Consider the following 12,232-nt stretch of genomic DNA (forward strand, 5'->3'; position numbering starts at 1 on the left):
TTTTATTTTTATTTTTTTTATTAGATTTAATTTTATAAATGTATAATAGGAAATGCAATGTACATTTTATTATTTAATTATTTGTAATTCCACAGTTTCCTAAAGACGGTGCCATTCAGAAAGGAGTTCCGATCAAGACGATGTCTATCCTTGGAGATGTGTCACATGAAGATTCAAGGGACCAATGGAGTTGGTTTCCGAATATGTAATAGAATATAAGATTTTTTTTTTTAGGAAAGGCCATACTAGGAAATTTACTTTTCTTTATTACTTGCTTTATAAGTTTGCATGCATTGCCAAATCGCCATAACTTCACATGTATATTTTATCGTCTTATCGATTATTGTCAATTATAATTATCGAGTATTCATCGACTTAGTTCACTTAAATATGATAGATAATAAGTCGACAAGACCTCACACATATTTAAAATTGAGATTAGCCTTACCAAATAGTAGGACGCATGAATCCCTTTGAACTTTAGGGTAGATTCGGTTTCCTGGGGTACTTTCATTTTTTATTGGGTAAGTGGGGTAATAAAGAGTTATTACACGCGAAATTTGGTTGGACTAAATGGGATATAAAGACTAGTCTTATGTTCCGGGGATAGAGATGGAATTTATGAAGTACATCGACCGAGAATTCTATAGTAGAATCAATTAAGGAGTTAATTCACCAAATTTATGCAAGTATGGGATATATCGGTTTCCCGTGCCCATGTTTGTGTAAAGATGGATCTCGGAATCATTTATATAATTTAGGTGCGAGGTCATTATATAAATGCATAAATTTAAGACCTTGTTAAATATGTTTACAAGTAAAATGATAAATGTTAATTGTTTCCTTCATTTCCTTTTTGTAGTCAATTTGATTAATTTGCAATGACAACTCCGATTTCATCCGTTTCCACTAGTGGAACCGCTCCACCACTCACCAATGCTTCTTGGCTCCGATCCTTAATGGATCGATGTAAACTTGAAAAGAATGGGACTAAGTTTGCCGATTGGGATGCGCAACTCCGCATGGCCGCAGAAGGTGACGACAAGCTTCGTTACCTTACCGAAGCTGCTCCCGCTACACCTACTACTAGGTCATCCGCCGCGGTTAGGGAAGCCTATGAGGCTTACCTAAAAGAATCGGCCGCGATCAAGAATGTCTTGATCTTCTCTATGGAAGCCGATCTCCAAAGGAGTGCTATAAAGATAGGCACCGCCTATGAGATCGACACCAAACTTTTGACCATGCATTCACAAGCTCATAGGATCATCTAATATGAGGCGGCCTCCGCATTATTTGAGCTCAACATCAAAGAGGGTCAATAGGCTAGCCCTCATGTGCTCAAATTGATTGAGCATGTTGGGACGCTCAAATTGCAAGGGGTTGAAATTCGCGAGTAACTCGTTATTGACCGAGTACTCCATTCCTTGAACCGCATCAAAGCATATGTGCAGTTTACTACAATATGCAAAACATGAAAACCTCTCTCCATGAACTGCACAACTTGCTTGTGTAAGCCGAGAGAGACATGGGTCTAAATGTGAGTACGACGAAAGATGTGCTCAATATTAATAATAAGAGCAAAGGGAAATTCAAGAAAAGCGCTAGCAAGGGTAAGAAGCCCACTCCCAACAAGGGAAAAGGGAAAGCTATTGGTAATAGCTCATCCAAGCCCAAAAAGGGTGCTTCTTCCGTGGATAAGTGCCACTATTGTTGTGGTACGGGCCATTGGAAACATAATTACCCGAAGAATCTAGGAGATGTCAAAGTTGGACGTGTAACTCTAGTAGGTAATAAATTCTGTAATCTATTGTGTTATTGATATAAATCCCAACTTTGGTATTTAGATACAAGTTGTGATTCTCACCACCTTTTAATGTAATTTAGGGCAAGTGAGCAAAGACAAAGGCAAGGACAAGCAAGCTTAAGGAAGATCTTCAACAAGGGATGCTAGGGTAGGCGCCCATAGTAGAAGACCTATGGAAGCTTGGCTTTTATTTTGCATTGTCTTCTTAGTATTATTGTATTTTGACTTATTGTTTTAGAACTTCTTTTGATTTCCGTGTTGGACACGGAAGTTTGTTTTATTTCCATTTTGCAAACAATGATTGTATGAATTTTAATGAGTTGGCTTTCAACCCAAGTCATTCGGTTTATGGAATTTCCTTTGTTCTAAAAACTTGTCATTATACACTTTTTACATCAAAAACATAAATTGATTTTACTTAAATTGATCATAAAAGAATTACAACGATTGGATCATTGTAATAAGTGTTAGAAATCTATATCTCATTATACTCAACATATTCATATATGTTTCAAATTTAATTTAGTCATAAAATTAATTAGATCTTATGCATGCAAACATAACTAAATATAGAGAAGAAATCATCATTCTTACATTGGAAATTTCGGATTATTGGGCACAAGTGAGTTCTCCTACTCACTTGTTCTTGAGCTCTCCAAATATTGGATGAACAAAGTATTCAAGTATAGAATCCCTCCCAAGGAATAATACCCAAGATAACCTCCTAAAAGACTAATATTATTAATACTAGAACAATATTAATCTTAATAAAATTGACCCAAAAATATTGTTGGTACTCTTGCTAATTCGGTCAAGAGTAGGGAGGATTTTTGGAGATTTTGTCTCTCTAATTTTAATAAGATATGTAGAGAGTTTTTATTTCTCACATTAGAAATATTATTGTAAAAATATGAATGAATAATGATAGAGAAAAAACTCTCTATGTTGTACTTGAAAAACCGGTGGGGAGAGAGGAGAGAAGAGGAGAGGTGAGCCAATGCATGGGCAAGTTATTCTTCTCAAGAAAAACTAGGCTTGCATGGCTATAAGCTAGTTATCATCATTATGCTCTCCACTTAATAATTTAACACAAATTAAACATTATACTGCCTCCCATATTTCGGTCTATATTGGATAAAATAGATTCCATTTTATCTTTGTCAATTTGTCAATTTGTCACATGTCACAAGTCATGTAAAAATGTCATGTATTTTTAACGTATTAAAAATCAACGTATTAATAAAATACGTCATGTACAAAATCGACTTAGTAATTCACAATTATTTGTACCAAAACACTTTACCAATTATAAATTACAACATCTTGTATTTATAATAAGTTATTCATTCAGTTCAATTGTTTCCGTAAACAATAATTTCATCTAAACAATAAAGCAATTCGATTACTTTGAACTGTCTAATTTAATCAGATTAAAACGAGACACGTAAATATAACTCCCAAAATCGTCCGTCAATTTTAAGCAATTTAATTGACTCGTATCGTTATACGACCAATTAAATATTCAATTAAGAGTGTTACCCTCTAGGTATGACCTAAGGGGATCAACTGATCACCACCGTCGCACGACAGTAATGTCAAACTCTAGTCAGCCAATCATTACCGATATGTGTGGACCAGTTGACCGTAAAATATTACTTCCCACATGTATTCTTAAATTGAGACTAAAACATGTGATCATCATGATCGACAGTTGTGATCGCATTATTGTCGGAGGACACATATTCCAACAATCTCCCACTTGTCCTCGACAAGTGTGCGTCACCAATTCTCTTGTCCTATTACTATCTCCCACTCAATGCAAGGTGTCTTTCAGGTCGTACTTGCAAGTGATCATATCAAGAGTGGTTTCCTCGATCTGGAGAATAACTGATTGACCGGAATTTATCCACCATGGATACCTTCCGAGCGTTGCCACACATTTCCAGTTCATTACTCCTCGAGTGGCCCTGAGATATTGTTATAACCCTAACAAGGGGTGGACAATTCCTATTGCACTTATTCCCTTTGACTAGCCACAGCCATCATAACCCAAAATATGCCCATTTGACCCCATTTACGAAGGTCGTAGTAACACAAATCAAAGTTAATCTGAAACTGTGCCATCTTAGGAGAACAGTCTTTAGTCAAAAGAATCGACTCATTAGAATACTATAGTAGCTCTCGCCACGACCAAGCTATATAAATTTGTCAGAACTCTATAAGCGGTCATAAGGCCCGACAAAGTGTTCCTAACAGTCTGCCTATGTGATCGACTAGTCATCTCACATGACTCTATGGCACTTGAACTTGCCATCAATCGCATCACACTATAGTCACTTCGAGACGTCACCTCATACAAGTGACTATGGGCGAATACCTTGTTAATCCGGGTTCACTTTAACAGGGTTCAATATTGTCTCCACAACCTGTTTGGATGTAACAAAGTATAAAAGGAGTTTTTAGATTTAAAAACTCGAACGACAAATGTGATTATCATATGAGTAGTCAATACTTGATTACTACTTCATATTCTATAATCCAATTTAGATCTTTTATGTAGTTGTTCATCTCAATTCAATTGAAATGACATGACTCATCATGTTAAGCCTAAGAATACGCATTGTAAGTAGGTCTTAGCAACTCCCTGCTCAACCTTGCTACATACTTGTTTTCCTTTCGTAATGTATACATTTGTATTTGAAAACTTTCTGAGTACGTGTCTAGATCCAATCTAGACATAGGCTTTCTTGCCTTAAAATAGCTCCCACTGTTTTCACAGTGTGCGGGACTCATCCCTCTTGCACATCCCATCATTGCAAGTGTACTCAATTTCCGTTGTAAATATTTCTCATTGTTCTTTATTGCCTAGAACGATTCTAGAAAATCTATTTCTTAAATAACATAGCCACAATGATATCTTAACCATCCTAATGTGTTTTGATTATGGTTTTGTCAGAAACCATGCGCAATCTCAATTGTCAATTGTCACTTGTGTAACACCCTTACACAAAATTGCATCAAAAACACTTTGCATTACATCCTTAATGCTTCTGCAAGCACTTAAGGGTAATCTTCATGGCTTACTTGGTAACTATTACTTAAATTCGATTTGAAACAATTCATCATACTCAAAGTATATGAAGTGTTATACATCATTTCCTATTTAATTGATTTCGACAAATGGAAGCAAACTAATCAATCAAATGTGTTCAATTCGATTGAACTAGTCATGAATCTTATCAACATAAGACTCCTTATTTGACATTAATATCATGTAGATTTATCTACATAAATCCGGATATTAAAGATGTACTATAATACTCCAAAAGTCATAAATCATTCCCAATGATCAATATGCTATCCACATATAAGACTAATTAAAATTTCCGTAACTCCCACTAAACCTTATGTATAAACACAACTTCTCGACTTATCGAGAAAGGTTTTATAACATGATTAAAACATTGATTCTAACTCATTGATGTCCTACTTAAGACCCTCTCTTAAGTTTCACATTATCTTAGGATTGTAAGAATCTACAAAACTCATAACATGTAACGAATACATTCCTTCTATGAAGAAGTGGGTTTTAGATTCACTCGCTATATATATCTCATAATGAAACACAGATCCTAAGAAAATCCAAATAGACTTAAGCATTTCAACTAGTGCAAAACCCTTTGCAACCAATCAAGCTTTGAAATCTCTCTTTATTAGTGCAAAACCCTTTGTCACTAATCAAGCCTTTTATTTCGGATTTTCATGGCTCTAAGCCTTGTATTGAGTTGTGACTTAAACACTCTCATGTAAGACATATGTTCATTACTTTCCAGAAGTAATCAACTTGAATCAAACAATTTCATTGTATGTTGTAAGCTCTTTACTTTCTTAAAAGTAACATGAATTCATCATCTTCAACAAGTGACGACTTTAACCTCCTAGGTTTTGAAGAAACAACGTTTTACACAAAACATTCTCATGTAGCCAAGAAAAACAAGTTTCTTGCAACATAACATTAACATTATTTGTGGCTCTTTGAATAATTTCTCCCACTCTGTCTTCTAGAAATAAACTTGTATTTTAGAAAGACAGCTTCACGAGCCACAAACCCGTTCTACTCGTGATTATAATAACGAAAAATGAGCATTTGTTTCTTTTGAAAACTTACAACCATGGTACCCTACCATTTCATATCTCATATGATTCGTTTTAGATTTAGTGGAAAAATAATTTAGACAAAATGATAAAATCCCCAAAAGGATCAAGTAACTCAAAGTAACTTGATCGAAGTCCAAACCATATCGAATAACATTTGATTTCTTTATCCAACCACACATTATCCCATAACGTGTGTTAAGAGAGATTAATTTGTGATACTATATCACATTTCATTTGGCTTGCATCAAAGTCTTCACTTGATAATCCCATCACGACTAAATCGTGATTCCTTGAACTCTTTGAACTTCTTCAAAGATTTATCTATTTACCTTATTAAGTGAACACATTAGCGTCAACTTAAATCGTTGGTAAAAGAAAATGATCAACCTATTTTGGATCAATGATTTACAACCTCGATCTCCTTTTCAACCAAAAGGCACGAGACATCTTGCTTTGAATACAAGATACGCATATACCATAAGATTAACAATGTAATGGTTTCAAGAGTACTCAATAACTCTTTGCGTTCATTATTCCAGAATCTAAGGTTCAATCTTGGGTTACCAATTTGAGTCTTGCATTATCTACATGATATATCATTCTAGTTTGGTTTAGAATATAATCACCTTGATAATGGGCTAGCCATACATCAAATCATGGTGTATAGGGTCACAAAAGTGAAACCTCTTTTGTATCTTAACAAGTTTATATTTCTTATTTAGAGTTTATGCACTTAATAGTCATAATTAAATACAACTATAAACCCTAAACTAGATTGATTACACAATGACTCTATCTCTCGACATTTTTTGATGCTAGTCGTCATATTATAATCATCTTACGTGTCGAATACAATGATGAAAACCTCCACTGGTTTCTAATATTGACGAAATAGTACTAGCAAAATTTATGTTAATCAGATAAACATTTAAAGAAGAAGGTCCCATTTGATATCCCACAACTAACTTGTTGATTCTTCAATAATTTGGGGTAGTTTCCTTTCTATCGTCCAACAATTAAGACAATGGAAACTATATCGGTCGGGATTGATAGGTTTAGTATCGTTATTCTCAATAACTTTACTTTTAACATTACCTTGTATCAATTCCATTCTATTCTTACTTCTTAAAAACCTTATCCTTTTCTTAACGGTTTAAGAGAATGCTTCCACTCAATTCAATGAATCTTTACTTTAGAGAAGCAAAGTTGAACCTTATGAAGACTACTCTTCAATTCAATCGTTTTAGTCTTAAAACATTCATTGAAGTGGTTGCGGTATTTTGGTCAATTTTGATTTCCAACAAATCTAGTCACCAAAATGATTTAACGTTTCAAAGTACTTACCTCAATTAAGCATATGAGAAACAATTCATTGTAAGTAGATATGTTAGTCAAGAATGAAAAACCCTTTTGATCACGAATAACTTTTACTATACTCTTCACAAGAGATCCTTACAATGGATAATTCGAGGTTTTAGAAGAAAATTCATATTTGTCTTTAGTTACGATGTTTTAATGGAGATTTGAATCAAAAATCGAAATGATACCGTATATGAATTGCGGTAAAGAAATAGAACAATATGATAACGGAATAGTGGAAAACTCAACATCTATCATTTTATTAATACTTGTAAATAACAAGTAAAGCATTTACATAGTGACCTCTACCCAAATATTATAAATGATTCCAAGATCCAAATTCATATTAACTTGGGCATGGTGTGGCCGATGAAACCCTTATCAATATAACTCGGTGGATTGACGCTTTAATCGATTCTACTTTTAGAACTCTTGGTCGATAAAATTACTCTAATATTTATCTATAGCCTGGAACACATGCGACTACGGTCACGAATACTTCCGTTGAGCTCAATCCAAATTTCGAATAAATGTGTCCATGATCCAAACCCACATTAACTTGGGCACGGTGTGGCCGATGAAACCCTCATCAACATGAATTCGGTGGATAGACATTTATCACCCACTGCCCCTACGTAACAAGGTTTGTACCCTGGTGTGGTCGAGTGCACTCCCTAACGAAATAGGTTTTCATGGTTTCTACTTTTTGGTAAGACTAAGTCTCAATTGTTTATTTTTAGCGAGAGGTCATGTCAATTTATTATCTATCACATTTTAAGTGAACTAAAGATGTGAACTACAATAATTGTAATTGACACGGTCGATAAACTCGATTAAAATGATAATGCATGTTTTAGTTATGGCGATTTAGCGATGCATACGACATATTAAAAAAATGCAAAGCATAAATTTAAATCCTAGTATGGCTTTCCTAAAATAGAAAATCTAATTAACTACCTATTCGGAAACCAACTCCATTGGTCCCTTGAACTTCGGTTTTGGCACGCATCTCGAGGTAACACCGTCTTTAATGGATCGCCTTCTCGAGTGACACCGTCTTCAAGGATCTCCGGAATAAATAAATTACATAACAAATTACATAATTTCCTATTATACATTTGTAATTAAAATAAAATAAATCTATTAAATTACAAAACGGTGATACGAGATCACAATAAATTACAACCGAATCGATATTCCCATACATTTCGGGTAATATCAATTAAAAACTAAGGTCATACTAAGTAAAATTACATAATTCAAAAATTATATAAAATAAAATTATGACAATCATAAATAAAATGCAGCATTATAATATGTATGAACATGCCCAATTTTATGCTAAATCGCCTTTAAGGAGCCAATATCGTATATTAATCGGTTTTTACGGATTTGCATGATTTAACCTTTTAAAATCACTATAATTACATAAATTCATATTTATGTACAAGTTAATTATCCTAACCAACTTAGGACTCAAAATTAGTCTCCACTAACTATTTGACAATAATTAACTTATATTTCTTAAAATTGTTCATAAATGGACTCAAAATTACAAAATAAAGCCATAAACTTCAAATAAATCATAAAAATTTCAAATAAATTTGAAATTTGAAATTTTAAACTCATGAAAATTCTGGAAAAATACAATGACACTCATAATCTTCAAAAACTTAGGTTAAAAATTTCGAAATTCATCTAGGAAAAACAATGTTGCGGTTTATCGGATTTAACAATAATTACCATAAAAATATGAGAAAAATTATTTTCATTAAGTATTCACTTTTAGATCTGAAATAGGTGATAAAATGCAACATGTGACGTTTTTCCTTAGTCATGAAGTATGTTTTAGCAATTTATACCAATTAAAGTAACTATTTATGTTAGTTTTCATCAAAAATTCATAAATCATGCACAAAGACTTCATTATAGCCAATTATTTTACACACATCTTGTAAAATTGTATGTGACAATATATTAAATTTATATGACCAGAATCTAAATATTACTCATATTAACCTATTTTTCATTTAAATTCGATTTTTATCATGAAAAATCCATATTTTGAGCATATGAACTCATACAATTATGAACATTTACAGGTCATCAAAATATAATATATGTAAAAACATATCCAAAAACCACTGGGAAAAACGAATTTTAGCTAATTTTAGTCCAAAAATGACATTTTTATCATAAAATCACATTTTAATGCCATTATTATATAAAATGAACAATAAAAATCCATAAATTAACCAAAATATCCTAAATACATTTTAGGACCAGAAACTTTAACATGCATAATTGATTTCGTGATATATCATAATAAACACAAATTTATAAGTTTTATATGTTAATCATATAACTCGGAAAAACTATAACCGATTTGCATGCAAACAACCTAAGGCTCATGATACCGCTTCTTAGAAATCTATATCTCATTATACTCAACATATTCATATATGTTTCAAATTTAATTTAGTCATAAAATTAATTAGATCTTATGCATGCAAACATAACTAAATATAGAGAAGAAATCATCATTCTTACAATGGAAATTTCGGATTATTGGGCACAAGTGAATTCTCCTATTCACTTGTTCTTGAGCTCTACAAATATTGGATGAACAAAGGATTCAAGTATAGAATCCCTCCCAAGGAATAATACCAAAGGTAACCTCCTAAAAGACTAATATTATTAATACTAGAATAATATTAATCTTAATAAAATTGACCCAAAAATATTGTTGGTACTCTTGCTAATTCGGTCAAGAGTAGGGAGGATTTTTGGAGATTTTGTCTCTCTAATTTTAGCAACATATGTAGAGAGTTTTTATTTCTCACACTAGAAATATTATTTTACAAATATAAATGAATAATGATACAGAAAAAACTATCTATGTTGTACTTGGAAAACCGGTGGGGAGAGAGGAGAGAAGAGGAGAGGTGAGCCAATGCATGGGCAAGTTATTCTTCTCAAGAAAAACTAGGCTTGCATGGCTATAAGCTAGTTATCATCATTATGCTCTCCACTTAATAATTTAACACCAATTGAAAATTATACTTCCTCCCATATTTCTGTCTATATTGGATAAAATGGATTCCATTTTATCTTTGTCAATTTGTCACATATCACACGTCATGTAAAAATGTCATGTATTTTTAACGTATTAAAAATCAACGTATTAATAAAATACGTCATGTACAAAATCAACTTAGTAAATCACAATTACTTGTACCAAAACACTTTACCAATTATAAATTACAACATCTTGTATTTATAATAAATTATTCATTCAGTTTAATTGTTTCCGTAAACAATAATTTCATCTAAGTAATAAAACAATTCGATTACTTAGACCGTGTCTAATTTAATCAGATAAAAACGAGACACGTAAATATTACTCCCAAAATCGTCTGTCAATTTTAAGCAATTTAATTGACTCGTATCGTCATACGACCAATTAAATATTAAATTAAGAGTATTACCCTTTAGGTATGACCTAAGGGGATCAACTGATCACCACCGTCGCACGACAGTAATGTCAAACTCTAGTCAGCCAATCATTACCGATGTGTGTGGACCAATTGTATTACTACGGTTTTATGAGTCTCTGGGTACTCTATCGAGTAGGCCTTACTTTGTCGAGTAAGGGTGTGTTGCGTTTTAAAATAGTTTCTGACCTGTTGGGTACTCGATCGAGTAACGTAGATACTCGATCGAGTAAGGGGGAACTCGATCGAGTACCTTAGCTACTCGATCGAGTAGCCGGTTTACGGGGAATGATTTGACGGGTTTTGCTAATAACGCGAGTTTGATATAAAAGGTTTCCGTCAGTTTATTTAATCACTTTTATCCTTTCTAAACCCTTCAAAAGAAAAAGGAGTTACGTAGTTCTCTCTCGTCGCGTTGTTGGCAAATCCCCAAGGCTAGGAGTGTCGGATCATCTTGTTCTTTGCATCATAGTGTTCCTTGCGTCAAGGGTAAGATCTACATACCAATTTTATACTGTTTCTTTGAGTTTGTTTAAAACCCTAATTGGGTAGATTTGGGGGTTTTGGGAGGGTTATGTTGATTAGGTGATAATTGTATGATTATGTGTATAGGAGAAGGGTTCGTAGATGAATGGTTTTGAGACAGCTGCTAGATCGTCTGATGTTTGTGTTGCATTCCAGGTAGGGTTTCCCTACTCAGTATTAATTACATAATGTATGGTGATTGTGCTGTAGTTAGTGATTGTTGATTGATTATGATGGCTGTGATTGTATATTGTTGATTGATTCAGACTGTTGTGATTGTATATTGTTGATTGATTCAGACGGTTGTTGATGTTGTATTGTGATTGTTGATTGTTTGTCTCTGGTTCTCGAGATGCGTTCTCGGCTGAGTGGAGTCACTTGCGGGAGTGGCTTCACGCCCTAGTTTCGCCCTTCGTGGAACCCGCCATGGAAGGGGATGTGCACATTAATGGGACAGGGTTATCGCTCGGTATGATGAGCGGGGCTTAGGTGGGAACGGCTGCGGTCCCCCACTGGCAGGGCTGGTCCAGTGGACAGTCGGTGACGGAGATTGATTTGAGTGGGTGTGATTGTGTGTGTGACTGTTTGAGCTATGTTGTTTGTTGTGTTGTTGGATCATATAAATTGTGTGATTAGTACTGACCCCGTTTAAATGTTTTAAAAACGGTGGTGATCCATTCGGGGGTGGTGAGCAGTTATTGAGCAGGTGTGAGACGATGTGTATGGGATAGCTGGGATAAGTCACCACGTTGCAGTTTAGAAGTCTTCCGCTGTGTCTGACGCTTGATAGTATTTTGATAGTAGATAGTTTTGAGAACTTGTATTTCCTTTTATCAGTTTTGGTTTTGAACATGTAATCACTTAAACTATAATTACTTTTAAAGTACGTTTC

Source organism: Silene latifolia, unplaced genomic scaffold (genome assembly GCF_048544455.1).
Source record: "Silene latifolia isolate original U9 population unplaced genomic scaffold, ASM4854445v1 scaffold_70, whole genome shotgun sequence".
In the NCBI taxonomy this organism is placed as follows: Eukaryota; Viridiplantae; Streptophyta; class Magnoliopsida; order Caryophyllales; family Caryophyllaceae; genus Silene; species Silene latifolia.